Source organism: Marmota monax, unplaced genomic scaffold (genome assembly GCF_021218885.2).
Source record: "Marmota monax isolate L192 unplaced genomic scaffold, Marmota_monax_Labrador192_F-V1.1 WCK01_AAM20220418_F8-fsc00135, whole genome shotgun sequence".
NCBI lineage: Eukaryota > Metazoa > Chordata > Mammalia > Rodentia > Sciuridae > Marmota > Marmota monax.
The window spans coordinates 1292329-1307801 of NW_026694339.1; the positions used below are offsets into that span (position 1 = coordinate 1292329).

A 15473-nucleotide genomic window follows, 5' to 3' on the forward strand; every position below is an offset into this window, starting at 1 on the left:
AAAATATAATTGAAGTGTATTTACTTGAATCTTCCAGTTAGGTGAGATTGTTAAAATCATGCATAATGTTTGTAATAGAAGAAAGCATATATTTAAGCAAACTGCTGTTACAAGGACAACTCATTTTTAAAGGTCCTAATATAAGAGGGGAAAATGTGGTCGCTTCATAAGGGGAAGAGTAAGACTAAAACAAATTTTGGAGTTGATCTAGTAATCCACTACTAGAGTGGAAATGGCATATGTCTGTAATCCCAGCTATGCAAGAGATTGAGACAGTAAGATTCCAAGTGTGAGTCTGCCCTTGGCAATTTAGCAAGACCCTGTCTCAAAAAAAAAAAAAAAAAAAATGCTGTGGATATAATGGAGCTCAGTGGTAGAGTGCCCCTGGGTTCAATTCCCATTGCCTCAAAAAGGAAAAAAAAAAAAAAAAAAATATATATATATATATATATATATATATATATAGTGTGTGTGTGTATATGAAATCCATTATCAAAGAGAGAGAGGATAAATCAACAGAAATGAGGAATATCAGAAAAGTGAAGGGCACAAAAGAAAGGCCAAAGAGAGGATAAAAGGAAACCTCTAAGGAAAGCAGAAAATGAGGTATAGTACAATTAAAATATTAGAATTTATTTCAACTTCAGTCAAATTAATGATAATTACTGGAGTCAACATATTCTTGGTATTATTCACTAAAGTCAAGCTGCTCATGTTATTTTGCTAGAAGAAAATAGTAAGAAACATTTAACATTATTTCAGCTTTAAATAAATATTTTATTATTAAGAATATTTTCATGCATCATATATATTATGTAAGGCATATGCAGTCATATATACTTAAAAGTAAATATTATTATGTTACCTTCTTTTGAAAGCAGAAATTTGGTTTTGGTGTGGACACTGAAAAAAATATAAAACAAACTATTTAACAATTTAAATAGAAGTGGAGATAAAGCATTTTCTTATAAGCGCTGATGTAATATAGTTGAATGTGAGGTAGGTTTTGACATTTGAGTCAGTGTCAAACGTAATATAATGTTTGCCTTTGTCTGATTATGACTGGTGATCAGATTTTTCTGCAATGTCATGTGTAGTCTTCATATTCAGTAAGGATCTGACTAATCAGTCTTACATATTAGTATTATAAACTACTTCTCTATTACCTGTTCGTTCTCAAAATTAATCTCATATCATACTGACCTGTAGAAGTAAATGTTTATATCCTCTTGATTGTTTGCTTGTAAATTGTCAAAGTCTAGAAGAGATTGATATATCAGAGGTGTCTATGGTTACCTTGTCATCTTCTTTAATTCTTTGACCACAGTTCTTTCTATGTGGATTGATATCTTATAATTTGTTGTTACCCAATTATTTTCTTCTTATACTCAAACTCTCTGGTGGATAATGGACTTTAATATATTTTTTTAATTGAAGTGTCATTGAATATCCAAGCCCAAAATCCCATTGACCCACTAAGATGCACTGTAAACAGTTAACTGAGAAACCTTTAATTGAATAACATATTAATTCAGCTCTATCTGGGTCAGAGAACTTTTACTTAATAAAATTTTAATTTCCTGCTTTAGGAATCTTGAAACCATGTATCACCCACATATGCTTTGAGATATTCTTTAGATTTCTTCCTGGAAGCCCTACAACTACCCTAAAATTGAATGTATTGTAGAACAGACGTATGGTAAGTGGGGTTTTTCCCCCTCCTTTTTCTTCTGTCTGTTTTATGTTCCAGTTAAGTTTTATGGCTGTTGTAATGCTGCTCCCTACTGGACACAAGGTAATTTTTTAAAGTTGGCACTTAATAGATGAGCAAAGAACTGGTTATAACAGGACCCATGAAGGAACTCTTTGCTATATTCACACACACAAAAAACACAACAGTATACAATGAAAACAACTCTCTTATAATAATAGTGCCATACCACTACCATCATATTGATAATCTATCTAGAGCCTGATGATGGTGTTGATAGTCTTGTTTCCAAATTTCATTGTCTGCTTTCATTTTAGTGTCATCTAAGTTATAGCAAACATAATTGAAAAATTCTTGTAGGTGGTGGGCATTAATAGGATTTTCGAAACTGCACGTACTTTTTTGTTATGCAAGTCAGTTGATGATATCTATTTTAATAATTTCAACTTCTTGTGCTTTTGTTTTTCTAAAGAAAATATTTAAAATTGCTTCTGTGTAATGTACATTAGAACATATTGTTTCAATTTTGAATGAATCAACCTATCTTGCAATTTGTACAGTGAACTTTAACTTGTTTTATGTATCTACCCCATAATCCAGCTATAATGTTTTCTAGTACACACAATGATCCATGTGGAACATGGGTTGGACTTCAAATCTGATGTCTGTGACTGACTGATTATGGACTCTTCCATTGTGTATACATATGCAAGTGCTCCCAATATTGATTTTAAGCATGAGAGTTAAAAGAGCAATTCTTCTTACTTTCAAGCTAATTATTCAATATTTTTTTAGAGTGAAACCTATGTAAAATTATTACCTGGATATAATTTAGAACTTTTCAAATGTTTAAAATGAGAAAAATGACAGAAGCAACAATGAGCAAATAATTAAATATCAAGAAGGATAACTGTTTTGGGGCTGGAGCTGTAGCTCAGTGGTAAAAGTGCATGTGTGAGGCACTGGGTTTGATCCTCAGCACCATATAAAAATAAATAAAGATACTGTGTGTTCTTCTACAACTAAAAAGTGTTAAAAAAAGAAGGATAATGTTCTTATACTTTTGGTTTTGGGGGGGTTTGGTAGTACTGTGAACTGAACCCAGCTTATTAATGCTTTTTTATTTTTATTTTTTATTTTGAAACAGGGTCTGGCTAAGTTGCTTAGTTCCTGACTAGGTTGCTGAGGCAGGCCTCGAACTTGCAATCCTCCTGCATCAGTCTCCTAAGACACTGGGATTACAAGCATGGGCCACCATGCCCAGATCCCTGTTCTTACACTCTTTAAAGCCATTTTTTTCTTCTTTCTTTCTTTTATTTTTTTTTTCTTTTTTCTTTTTTTTTTGCCATTGCAAAAGCCTGTGAAATTGTTCTTAATTAAGATTGTGGAAAATCAGGCACAGTAACTCAGTTCTTTCTTATTTAAATATTGCAATAAAATTAGAAATATAGGCCAAGAAAGTAAAATTGTTAGCAAAAAGAGGAATCTTCCTACCTGAAGGAACATATTATTGTTTTTCAGAAAGTATATCATTCCAAACTTTCTATTATAAAATACAAGATGGTATAGAAATATATATACATAATATGAAGAATAATTATCTTTGTTAACCATCCACATAGCCACAGAGATAGAGTCACTTGAACAGGACATTTAGCAAACTGGGGTTAGAAACCAGATCATCCTGTCTAATGGGAGTTACAACTTAAAGTTGTAATTAAACTTTAAATATTGCAATAAAAATTTTTAGAAATATAGTAGAATCAGGACTTTTTTCTGAATTTCCTAGTCATTTAATTGGAAGTTTGCCCAACTAGCTTTTAGAAATGATCAAGATCTTAATAACCAATGATCATACTAATGATCCTTTATATCCCAGAAACATTTGATATATATAAAGTCTTCCCTTTCTGTAGAAGTAACTCAACTTTGCATTTTGTGGTAATCATTTTCATAATTTTTATGTAATTTTAACACTTTCCTATGTATTCCCAAACAACATGTTTACATTTTGCCTCTAGCTGATTATTGTGAAATTTTAGGTTTTTTCTTCTTTTGCTCAACATTTTATTTTGAAGAGTCATCCATGTAGCTTTATTTCATTCATTTTCATTATTATATATTATTTCTTTCAGTAAATATGCCTAACTTTATTTAGTCATTCTATTGGTAGATAATTGAGTTGTGTCTACTGTTTGGATTTTATAAATGGTATGCTGTAAACATTCTTTAAAAAATACCCTGGTTACATATCAATTTTTTAAAAATTTGTCAGATAACAAGTAATTTATTTTTAGATTGGAAAATAATATCAGGGAAATTGATTACAGTGATATTTTAAGTGAATTTAAATGACTACATGAGAAACTTGTTTTATTTTGACAGTACCAAATGTTAAATGTTGGAAAGGATTCTGCAGTAGTTATTAACTTTTTTATTGTAGTCCTTAGATATATGGTGAAGAGACAAAGTTTGAGATAATTTAATATAAAATGTATATAGGTAGATATAGAAGTAGTATGGATTTATATATATATATATATAATTTAATATAAAATGTATATAGGTAGATATAGAAGTAGTATAGATTTATATATATGACCTAATGAAGTAACTGTGTGTTTCACTTTATTAGCACACTCATTCTGTTTTCTAAAATATCATATTTTCTATAATTCCTTAACTAAGGAGGGCTAGAAGAGATGGAGTCACTTGAATAGGACATTTAGCAAACTGGGGCTAGAAACCAAATCAACCTGTCTAGTGGGAGTTACAACTTAAAGTAAATAAAGTAAAATCAGGACTTTTTCTTGAATTTCCTAGTTATTTAATTGGAAATTTGCCCATCTAGCTTTTAAAAATAATCAAATATTCTTTTGGCTATTAACCAAGATCTGGCTTGGCACAGGCAGTTGTATGCTGAATAACCTCTAAAATGATAATGAACCCATTATGGTTCATCTTCCAAAAGCAAGCCATAGTATATGCTAATTTTAAATAAGAAATTTTACTTTATTTCCTCATTCATTGGGGAAATTTAATTGGCATATTCCTCACCTGTTATTTTTCTGGGTAATTGAATTTTACCCTTATGTGTGCTCAATTTGTTTTATATGAATATTTTTCTAAAATATACAATTTATATCTGTTTTCTAAAACTGAAATAAATTTCAGGTTTTTAAAAAATGGCTCAATATTGTCATTATGAACATCAAGCATTTTACAGAATTAAAATGATTTCCTCAGAAACCATTATGTCCTATCAGATGCCTACAAAATTGTCCTGTATGGATAAGCTTTTTATCTGGGGTGCTATTTGTAATGGGTTTTTTGTTTGTTTTATCTTACCTTTGTTAGGTAATTCTTGCCATTTGTTGTTAGTGCATTGTGTTGATTTATATTTAAAGACAAAACATTTGCCTAACATTATACATTACTTAGGTGAAACTTTAAGTATGGTTTTTGTCCCATCTACTAACTGAATGAGTAGAATGTGTGGCAACTTTTAAAAAATTTTCTTTAGGGTCATCCACTTTGTTTCAGGGTATTCAGATAACCTCACAATTGATTTCTGAATGACTGAAATGCAAAATACATTGCTTATGTATTGTTGTATCCTTATTGAAGGAGTAAAGATTTTCATTTACATGTTTTCTGATAAAAACAGTTATATTGAAACTATTTACTTAAGGATTCCTTCAAATAGGAGGAGTATCAGTAGATATGTTTGTTTTCTTGTTACTTTGTTAGGATGAAAACTGAAATAAAAATAATGTTTTAGGTGACACTGATTAATGAAAATGGCAATCATAAGATTAACTAGCCCTTGAAATTACAACTTTTAAAGAAAACTATAGAAGTAACAAAGATTTGATTTGATGAAAACACAAATATTTCAGAAAAATATTTTTGAAAGTGATATGCATTTGATTGCATTCACAATTGTAAACAATTGAATATGAATTTTAAAAAAACTGTAGTAGGGAATATATTTATTTTTAGAGCACAAGAGATATTGGTTAGAAAAGTAGACAGTTGCTATCCTAGCACATTAAGCATCAACATTGATTTACTGTGCTGATGAAAGTTTTTTAAATTTGAAAATTTATTTGCTTTTAAATTTACTAAGCCAACAAATTTTACAGATATGTTTGAGAAAAAAATGAATAAAGAGCTTCAGTTAGTCCTTGAAAGCTGCCTAAATGTGTTTTAGAGGCTCATCGAGAGGAAATAGCTTTTTCCATGCTACATCTGAGATGCATAGTTAGTGGAAATACAAAATGACACAACTCCCATGGAAAGCAAATTGGCAATTTCTAGGAAAAAAAAAAACACATTTACCTTTTTCACGAGTTTTGAGAATTACCTGTATACTTGTATATTTACAAAATGGCATCTGTTTAGGAGTTTTCATTGTAACATTGTTTGAAGTCGCAAAAGATTGGAAACACCCCTAATGTCTATCAGTAGGATACTAGTTAAATGAACTATGTTGTATCTATACAGTGAAATACTCTACAAATCAACACAAAGTGGGGATGTTTTCTATATGAAGATTTGGAAAGCTTCCCTAATATATTGTTATTTGGAAAAAGCAGAGTTCAAAAAGAGTAAAGTATTTTTTTATGTAAATCAGGAAGGAGATTAAAATATATGTTTGTATTTGGTATATTTGCATAAAGAAAAATCTGAAAAAGTACACAATATCTAAAACCTGTGTAAGGACAGAGAGGAAAATGGGATAGATGGAGCTTCTACTGCACATCTTTTAGATGAGTTTTAATTTTGGAATATGGTGTTACTAATTAACAAGTTTTATTTATAAACCAATGAAAGTAGAAGAAAGGATAAACCAGCTATATTTAAAAAAAATATTTATTTTTTAGTTGTAGTTGGATACAATATCTTCAGTTAATTTATTTATTTTTATGTGGTGCTGAGGATCGAACCTAGGGCCTTAAGGTAACATGCTAGGTGAGCGCTCTACCACTGAGTCACAACCCCAGCCCCAAGCCTGCTATAAAAAAACTGTAAAATTAGCCATTTGCCAATTTAATTCCCTTTTTTCCCCCAGATCCTGTTAGATAGTAAGCAGGGAATAAATATTTGCTAATAAACAAATAAACTCTATAATCTTTGAATGAACTATCTTAGTTTATTTATCAAAGCATCTTTTCAGGTTGAGGAAAAAAATCTATAAGTCCTGTATTGATTTCAGTATAGAAATAAGGGATCATATGGAAGTGAATGCTATGAAGTATAGTTCATTATCAAATTATCATGAAGTTTCATTTAATTTATATGATATAAAAGCACAAATTATATTTTTCTTCATTAGAAAAGCAAAATAAAAGTTTTCAAAGAATCTTTCATGATGAACAAAACAAAGCTTAAGAAATTTGAGCGCAAGGGAGAAAATGGCAGACATATATTCCTTGTATTGCCTTATTTTCTGTGCTACTTTAAGGGTAAGTTTTTGGTCCTATTAAAAAAGTTGTTGTAATAGCAGCAGCAGTTACTCCTGACACAAAGACCAGATATCTCTGAAAATATTGAGGGGAGGGGAACAGAGAACATAAAAGTATGAATGACTATTGTTGCTCCCTTTATAAGAGTCCGGAACTTATCTCAGCAATGAATCTTAATTGGAGATTCATATTCTGAACATATAAGGAACTTCTACAAATCAAAGAGATCTATTAGAATATAAATATTCAAGTAGTTATTATAAGAACCCCCAGTTTTCTTATTTAGATTATATAGGTGTCAGTTATTCCTAAATTTCTTGTTTTATAGATTTTGACTATCTTTCAATTTGCGTGTAGCCCTGCCTCTATTTTTCAAAAGCTATATTTACAGAAAATGCACATTATAAGTGGATAGCTTAATAAAATTTTCACAAACCAAATAGACCTACATAACCAGCACCCAGATACAGAAAAAGAACATCATCAACACTCCAGAAGGTACCTTAGTTATTTCTTCCTGCCATTTTCCCTCTCTCCACAAGGAGAACTGCCATCAGGATTTTTAAAAGCACTGATTAGTTTTTCTTGATTTTGTTTTATATATAGATTTATACAGTATAGTTTTTTGTATCTAATTTTCTGTGTTTAATATTGTGCCTTGAGATTCCTCCAGAATCTCAGATAGTTTGTTAAGTTTCATCGCTGCATTCCATTACGTGAATATATCATAGCCATTATTTATCTGTTCTACTAGTGGACATTTGGGTAGTTTCCATGTAAAGCTACTTGACATTCTATTACACATATACCCACATTTCTTTGGCGATATATCTGGGAGTAAAATCTCTTGATCATAAGTATGTATATACACAGCTTTAATAAATGCAGCCAGTTTTCTAAAATGGTTGTGCCACTTTATATAGTATGTTTGAAATGTAGTTGTTTCATATATTCACTAGTACTCAGTTTCTTCCATATCAAATTCATTTTTCACATTCTGGTGGATATAAAATAGTAAATCATTATAGTTTTATTTTGTACTCCCTGATAATGACATTGAGCACTTTTTTATATGTATAGCAACTCTTTGGTTATTCTCCTTTGTGAAGTGCCTGTTCATCTCTTTTGCCCACTTTTCTGTTGGGCTGTCTTTTGCTTTGATTGGCAGAAGTTCTTTATATGTTCAGAATGTAAATCTTTAATTAAATATTGGTGTTGCAATGATTTCTCTCACTCAGAGGTTTACCTTTTCACTCCTTTAATAGTGCTTTTGATGAACCAAAGTTTATGACTTTAATGTAGTCTAGTCTTGTTTCATTTGAGAAATATTTGTCTACTCCAAGGATGTTTTTCTTATAGTAGCATTTTTGTTTTACTTTTTATATTTATCATTTTAGACTGTATTCTTATTATTTTGGACTGATGACACTATATCTGGAGACATAGAAAAAAGGAGTGGGCTTAGGTTAATGACCATAATTATGTACTTCTTACAAAATATTCCCATAAGAAAATGGTGTTTATCCATGTTTACCTTATGTGCATCTTTATTGTACTGCTTTGTTTGTTTTTCTTTAAGGCTAGTCTGCTGGATAATTCAGGGAGAAATTTCTGGGGTGGGAAAATAAATGTTATGACTTTCAACATTTTTAACAATCCTAGTTTCTGCCATTGTTTATTCTTGAAATATAAAACTTTGTGAAGCATTCACAGTTACAATTCTAGTTATCTCATTTGGATATAGTTTACTTTATTAAAGCTCAGTATATTAAGTATAATTTTTTTCATTGAGTTAAAAATTAAGTTATGATTTAATTTAAATATAACATGCTGGCTATCATATTTAAAAATTACTTTACGTGCTTCCAAATTATCTTAAGCAGTATTTCTTATGATCATCCACATGTGTATAAGTTACGAACATTTATAAGGCTTTCAAATAGACTTTTTATTGTTCAGAAATATGTTCTGAGTATGTCGTATTATTTATGTTATAGGTGTGTTTTAATACCTTAATGTTTTAGTTTTCATCTTGCCAATTATATATATATATATATATATATATATATATTATTAACTTCATGATTATTGTATTACCTAATTTTATATCTGTATTTTGTAATGAGAATAATTGCTTATTTTAAAATGTATTTTATTTCTGATCACAGTGCTGAAATTAAAGAAAGGTGATTATTCTTGACTGTTCACTAAGCATTTAGATATTTTTCACTTGTCAACTACATTTTTTAGTTTAAAGCATCAAATTAACTATTAGTTTATCCTGGCTTTTATTTTAATTCATGCATTTAAAAACTGAAATTCAGATAAAAGATAGTTTCAAAATAAATTCAGTATATTATTTATGAGTGGAGCAACACATTAGCATTGGGTTCACAATAGATCATATCGCTTTTATTCCATCTTACAAGCTTAGCAGCACAAACAGAATAATCAACATATTATTTGGCTGTCATCTGCTGAACAGAAACCAGAGATCACAAGGAGGTTTTCCCTAGCTGTGGTGATGGCCTTTTTGTTCCAAGCCCCCATCTGGGAGGGCCATGGTGTGTTATCATATGGAACGCGGGGTTTTCTGTAATCTGCTTAGCTGCACTGCAGTTTGAATCTTCATTCCATGTTTGTGTAATTTATAATTTTAATGAGACCATGGCTCTTGTGGGCTTTGAAATATATTAAAAGCTCTTTTGTGCATATGCTTTTGTTCTTGCTTAATAGGCTCAGTGTATTTAAAACTGATGAATTTTTATTCATGAATTTGGATGTCTGGAGATTAACTTAGACTGAATATCATTGCACTCATCTATTGATGGTTAGAAAGTTTTTTGTTATTGTTATTATTTTGTTTTGCTTTGTATATGTTCATGTGTGTGTTAATGTCTGTGTGATACATGAACTAGAAAAGAAATAAACATAATTTTAAAAGGTTAGGAAAAATGTATGACTAAGGTAATAAAGAATTGACTCAAATTTTATGCATTTAATTGATTGATACTTAAATTTTATCCATAATACTAGAATTTTAGATAAATATTATAAAGAAATAATTATGGAAAAAACTTTAAAATCAGTTAATACCTTAAGTACTTTTGTTTATTTGAAGTCATAGTCTAATATGACAGACCTAATATTTTAATTCTGTGTCATTTGTCTGTGGTCATTCTGAATAAGTCATTCTCTCTCTTGGATTAAATTAGGCATTACATATTTTAACTATTTTTAGTTTTCCTAACTTCTATAAAACCTTTTTAATTAACATATTTTAAAACTCCTTTGATGAATATGGTGGAAAAACTTATAGCAATTTACTAGTAATTTATAAAATTGATCTTTTTATTTTTAGCATTCTGAAATATAGTAAATACTAAAACTCTGAATAGTTGTTACTTACCTTACATATATTTAAAATTTTTGAATATAAACAATTACATAGCATCACAGAAAAAACCAGTCATGGCCCTTTCTAAATCCAGACATCTTTTTGAAAATGCTATATATTGCACTCAGCTAGGGGTAACAGATCCCACTGGCCTCTTATGAAGTTACTCAAGAGGAAAGTTGTTGTTGTTGTTGTTTTTAAATGACCTATATTTGGTGGATTGAAGCATTTTGTAACTATAATATATCATTGTTTTTGGTATGTGATAGTCAGCAATTTGGGAGATCTCATCTCCTCCCAACCACTACCCTTAAGTTAGAAATATGAATGAAATACAGGCTAAAATGATAGACTCTTATACTTTCTTTACTAAGTTTATACTTTCTTTAGTAAGTTTATTATGGAATGTTTGTTCTTCCATAATAACCCTCTACTTCAGTACTTTTATTAGTCAAAATTTCATTTAGCTTAGGAACACATTGAAAATGTATGACAGTACTGTTTAATTGAAATATAATGTGAATTACGTAGATATTACAATTAATCATATATATTCAAAATATTATATTATCTTTTTAACATGTAATCAGTATAAAAATGAATGAAATATTGTGTTTTCCTTCTTTTTTGTGCATTGTCTTCAATGTCCATTGCATATTTTATTCTTACAGTACATCTCAACTTGAACTAGTCACATTCCAAGTACTCACAGCCACATGGTGCTAATGGCTACATTATTAGACTGTGTATTACACAATTATAACAAAATGTCATAACAAAAATGTATTTTTTTACATTCCTCATTATTTTTCTAGTAATATCCTAAGGTGACCAAAGAATATTCATGTGCCTTGTATTTTAAATTACATAATTAGTTTTTAATGCTTTGCCAACGATATTGTTTTGATTTATATCGATCTGTTTAATACATGAAATCAGAATTATGTCACCTGACTCCTTTGTACCTATCAGGTGTGTTTAACAATATTGTGATATTGAGAAGATAGAAGCTGATGTAATAGATATGTAATGTTCCTCATAAATTGAGGGCAAATCAAACTTCTCAAATAAACTAACCTGAGGAGCTTAGTTTTATAACAATCCCATGGTGAGTCTTAATAATTATTTTAAAAATATAGCTAAGAATTCCTTCACATTATTAGAATATATATGAATTTATCTTTTATATAAATTATCTTTTATTTAGAGCTGTATAGCTGTACATTTCTTTGAATAAAAGGTGATTATAAATATTGTTTTCTAAAGACCTCTAGCAGTTTTTTACCTTTAAAATGTTCTATATACAAATAAGAGGAGAGATTCCTTGACTAATGTTTTAAAAACATACAGTTAAGAATTCTAAAATCTTGAATTATAATTGACTGATTTAAATATTTTAAAGTATAGTTATAAAATGATTAAGAGGATTTGTATTGAATATTGCAGGAGTACCTACTTTATTAAAAAAATGTAGACCTTGTCATGTGTAATTGACCTTCCTGCTGTAGTATATGCTTTAGAGAAAACCATATATTCAAAAGACCTTTGAATTTTTCTCATTTTCTAAATTTTGAGGACTCAAACCTAATTTTTACATAATCTGATTTTTATGTAGATATTAGTCCATGCCTGTTGTATTCTTGACTCACTTAAATTTTTATTGACTACTCCCTGTGACTTCTGCATTTAAAGTGTTGGCACAAAATGTTAAACTACTCTTTAAACAATATCTCTAGTTTCTTGGAGATGATAAATCCGTCCATTGATTTCCTAATTTTATTATGTACACAGTCAATTGTAATCCAAGATTACAGCAAACAAGATGTTAATTTATAGACATAATCTATGTACATTTCAATTACAGAGCATGATTGTTATAGAAGCGCAGAATAAAAAGGAATAACATTTGTGCTATCCTCACAGGAGCTGTCAATAAAAGATGTAATAGGGGATTTAGGAATCTGGAAATGGCCAACTAATTTATGTGAATCTATTTTATTTCAGCTAGAAAGACCAAGCTCTTTTTCGTCTGCATTGCATATTGCACAGCACAGGCTGTCTATACAAAACCAGGCGGCTGCATATGGATAGTCCCTTGATATCATTCACTTGCTGTGTAATCTTATTATGCAAAGTTCTAATCTTCACCTAGAATGAATGCCTCTGGGTCAGAATATAGTCATATCAGGGTTTTTGAGGTCATGTTTTGTGATCCTTAGCTTATTCTTCTAAGTAGGGCTGGGATTTAAAGGGTATTCCCCAGACACTAGCAGAGATAGACAGCAGAACCTGCTGCCTTTTTGGAAGACAAGACCAACATGAGGTCCCTGGTAGGATTAAACTTGATTTGTAGCTGTAGGATTTTTTAACAGATGTATTATTGGACAGGGAATAGGGGGCCACCAGCACAGCAAAATTGAATCATGACTGGCATTCTCAGGGAGTTTGCTGCCTGCTAAAACAGCAGCTGCATGTGGATTTGACTTCTTTCAGGTGAAGCGACTTCCAGTCATTTGGAAAGGATGGGATGAAAAGGAGCCTTGGTGATAATTTTGATGTCTGCAAGATTTAGTACCAGTGTAATGGGATTATCGGTAACACCTTCACTGCAGAAAAAGCCACCTGGCGCTATAACTGGCAGCAACTGAGAACTAATCCTTTCCCATCTCTTGGATGTCATTCATGAAGCTCAAAGCAATTTCTACCCTGCTAACTGTGATTAGTTTTATAAACAACAACAAAAAATCGGGTGATCAAGGCAAAGAAAGACTATGTATGCTTTGTATTAATTATTCATAGTATGTGACTTTATTTTAAGCTATGTGATTTATAAATTATGTGACAAACTATAAACTGATTCAAAATTTATTAAGCTGTTCAAATAGAAAGGTTGATTAATGATGCTTTTCTACCTTCCCTAGTTGAGTGACAGACTATTTACTATTAGTAAATATTCATATTTGAGATAAAATATTAATTTAAGCACTGTTACATTCTTTTGTATTTAGGGTCATAATGAAAATGTATGTATATATATGGAATTGAAATAATTTGTGTTATACAGTTTACCTATTTTTGAATGCTTCAATTACTGCCAATGAAATGGTTTTGGTGAGTCTAACATAACATAAAATATATGGACATATATTTGGTAATTAAGGTAATATTGGCTCACAGTGCTGATAAAAGGAGTTTTTTTGAAATGATATGATTTAATTTGTAAAAGTCCTAGAATAGTTAATATTAATATTGAATGACTTATTTTTAAAAATCAGTGATTCTAAGTCAAGATTTTCCTTAGAACATTAGGCTTCAGTAATTTGTGCTAGAATCAATACATTAGTTAATATTTTTAGCATTTTATTTCAGTCAAAAAGTTTATCAAGTACTTTGTTTAGAGGTGTTAATTATTTTAATATTCTTCTCTTACACGATCCAGAATAAACCGAGAGAAAATGAAGTCAAATTATCCCATCAGTCACCCAAACAGTATGCAACATAACTGCCAAGAGTAGAAAAGATAATTAGTGTTGTCAGTGTTATGATCCTAGAGTACTTAATTTAAAAATATTTATTCATAGAACTTGATTTTTATCTTATCCTGTTTTGTGATTTAGTAGCCTTATATTTAATAGCCTTAACCTCAGTCTAAAGGTTTTTAAACCTAACATTTTTTAACCAAATATAAATGACTAAAATATTTTCTTGAAGTTATAAAGATAAAATATAAACATCCATTTTACACATGATGTATTCATGTACCTGTAGCCTCTGATTGTATGTAGTACCTTTTATTCTCCATATAAGGTCTTTATTGGAAAAGTCAGCAGGCAAAATACAGTAAACTTACATAGAGCTCTTTCATCGACTTTTCCTAACTTGTTATTATTAATGTGTTTGGTTTAATTGGTTCCAAGCTGCTGTACTCCAAAATATGTTTCTTCATTTTCACTACATTTTAAATGAAGGAATGGGAAAGCTTAAAAATATTTCTCCTGAACTAAATTATGCTGATTTATGAAGGATTTCTTTAGCTTTCTATTTATAGTTTAACTATTAAAAATTATTTAAAATTCTGCAGTCATGATTAAAAGAGTTTACTATGAAATAAATGGACTGACAACTTTTTCTTATCCTCATAATATAATTACTTGCATTTTAAGTCTAAAATATTTGGTTTATGTGTAATTTCAAATTATTTAGCTAGGAAGCTTATTATCTCAGGATAACTTTCTATAGTAGTCAGTGTTGTATATTTACTACTTAACTATTTTTTATTTAAAATAATTTTCTATTCAAAACAATTTGGCATCATTTATTAAACATGGCAAACATTTACTTATGTTTGTTCTTTTATTCAGCAATTAACTGAGTAGGTCTTGAAAGTTAGTGTTTTTTTTTTTCTCCTTCCATTTTAGGCATCTTTCTTATTTGATGAGACATTGTTATTTCTTTTGGAATGTTTTGAATAAACTCACCCCTTAATTAAATTAGACATAAATGTGTGAGATTTTCTCAATGGTATATATTCTTTTCATCTTGATAGAGGTTACTTAAATTTGGTACCTTAACTCATAGGGAATTTGGCTCATCTTGAAAAGCTATATTACTAATTTAATTTGTAACATGAGTACAAGACTCAATGATGTCAGTAAGAGTTAAGGTTTTTTTTGTTGTTGTTGTTTTGATTTGGTTTTGGAAATATGAGAATGAAAAATTGTTTAAAAAGAGGTGTAAGATGGAACTGGTTAGGAATATTAGATAATTCTTGATCAATGTGTTATGAAATCAATTCTTCTCATTTGGTGATTTATAGACTTCATTTCTCTCTAAAGAGCCTACATGAACTGCAGACTGGCAACAGTGTCAGTTAGCCTATGATGACAGTAAATGCTAT

The 15473-nt window shown here is 29.8% G+C and overlaps 1 protein-coding gene across 5 annotated transcripts in view; it reads left to right on the forward strand.

Moving 5' to 3' along the window:
• Positions 1 to 15473, forward strand: part of Immp1l (inner mitochondrial membrane peptidase subunit 1) — an 83092-nt gene that overhangs the window by 18419 nt on the left and 49200 nt on the right. For 2 of the 5 annotated variants that reach the window (XM_058586496.1, XM_046467517.1), the window contains exon 2: positions 1590 to 1699. The exons of the other annotated variants lie outside the window; for them this stretch is intronic. The gene's annotated coding sequence lies outside the window, so the exon portion shown is untranslated. The remainder of the gene's footprint in view (positions 1 to 1589; positions 1700 to 15473) is intronic. 5 annotated transcript variants of the gene reach the window in all.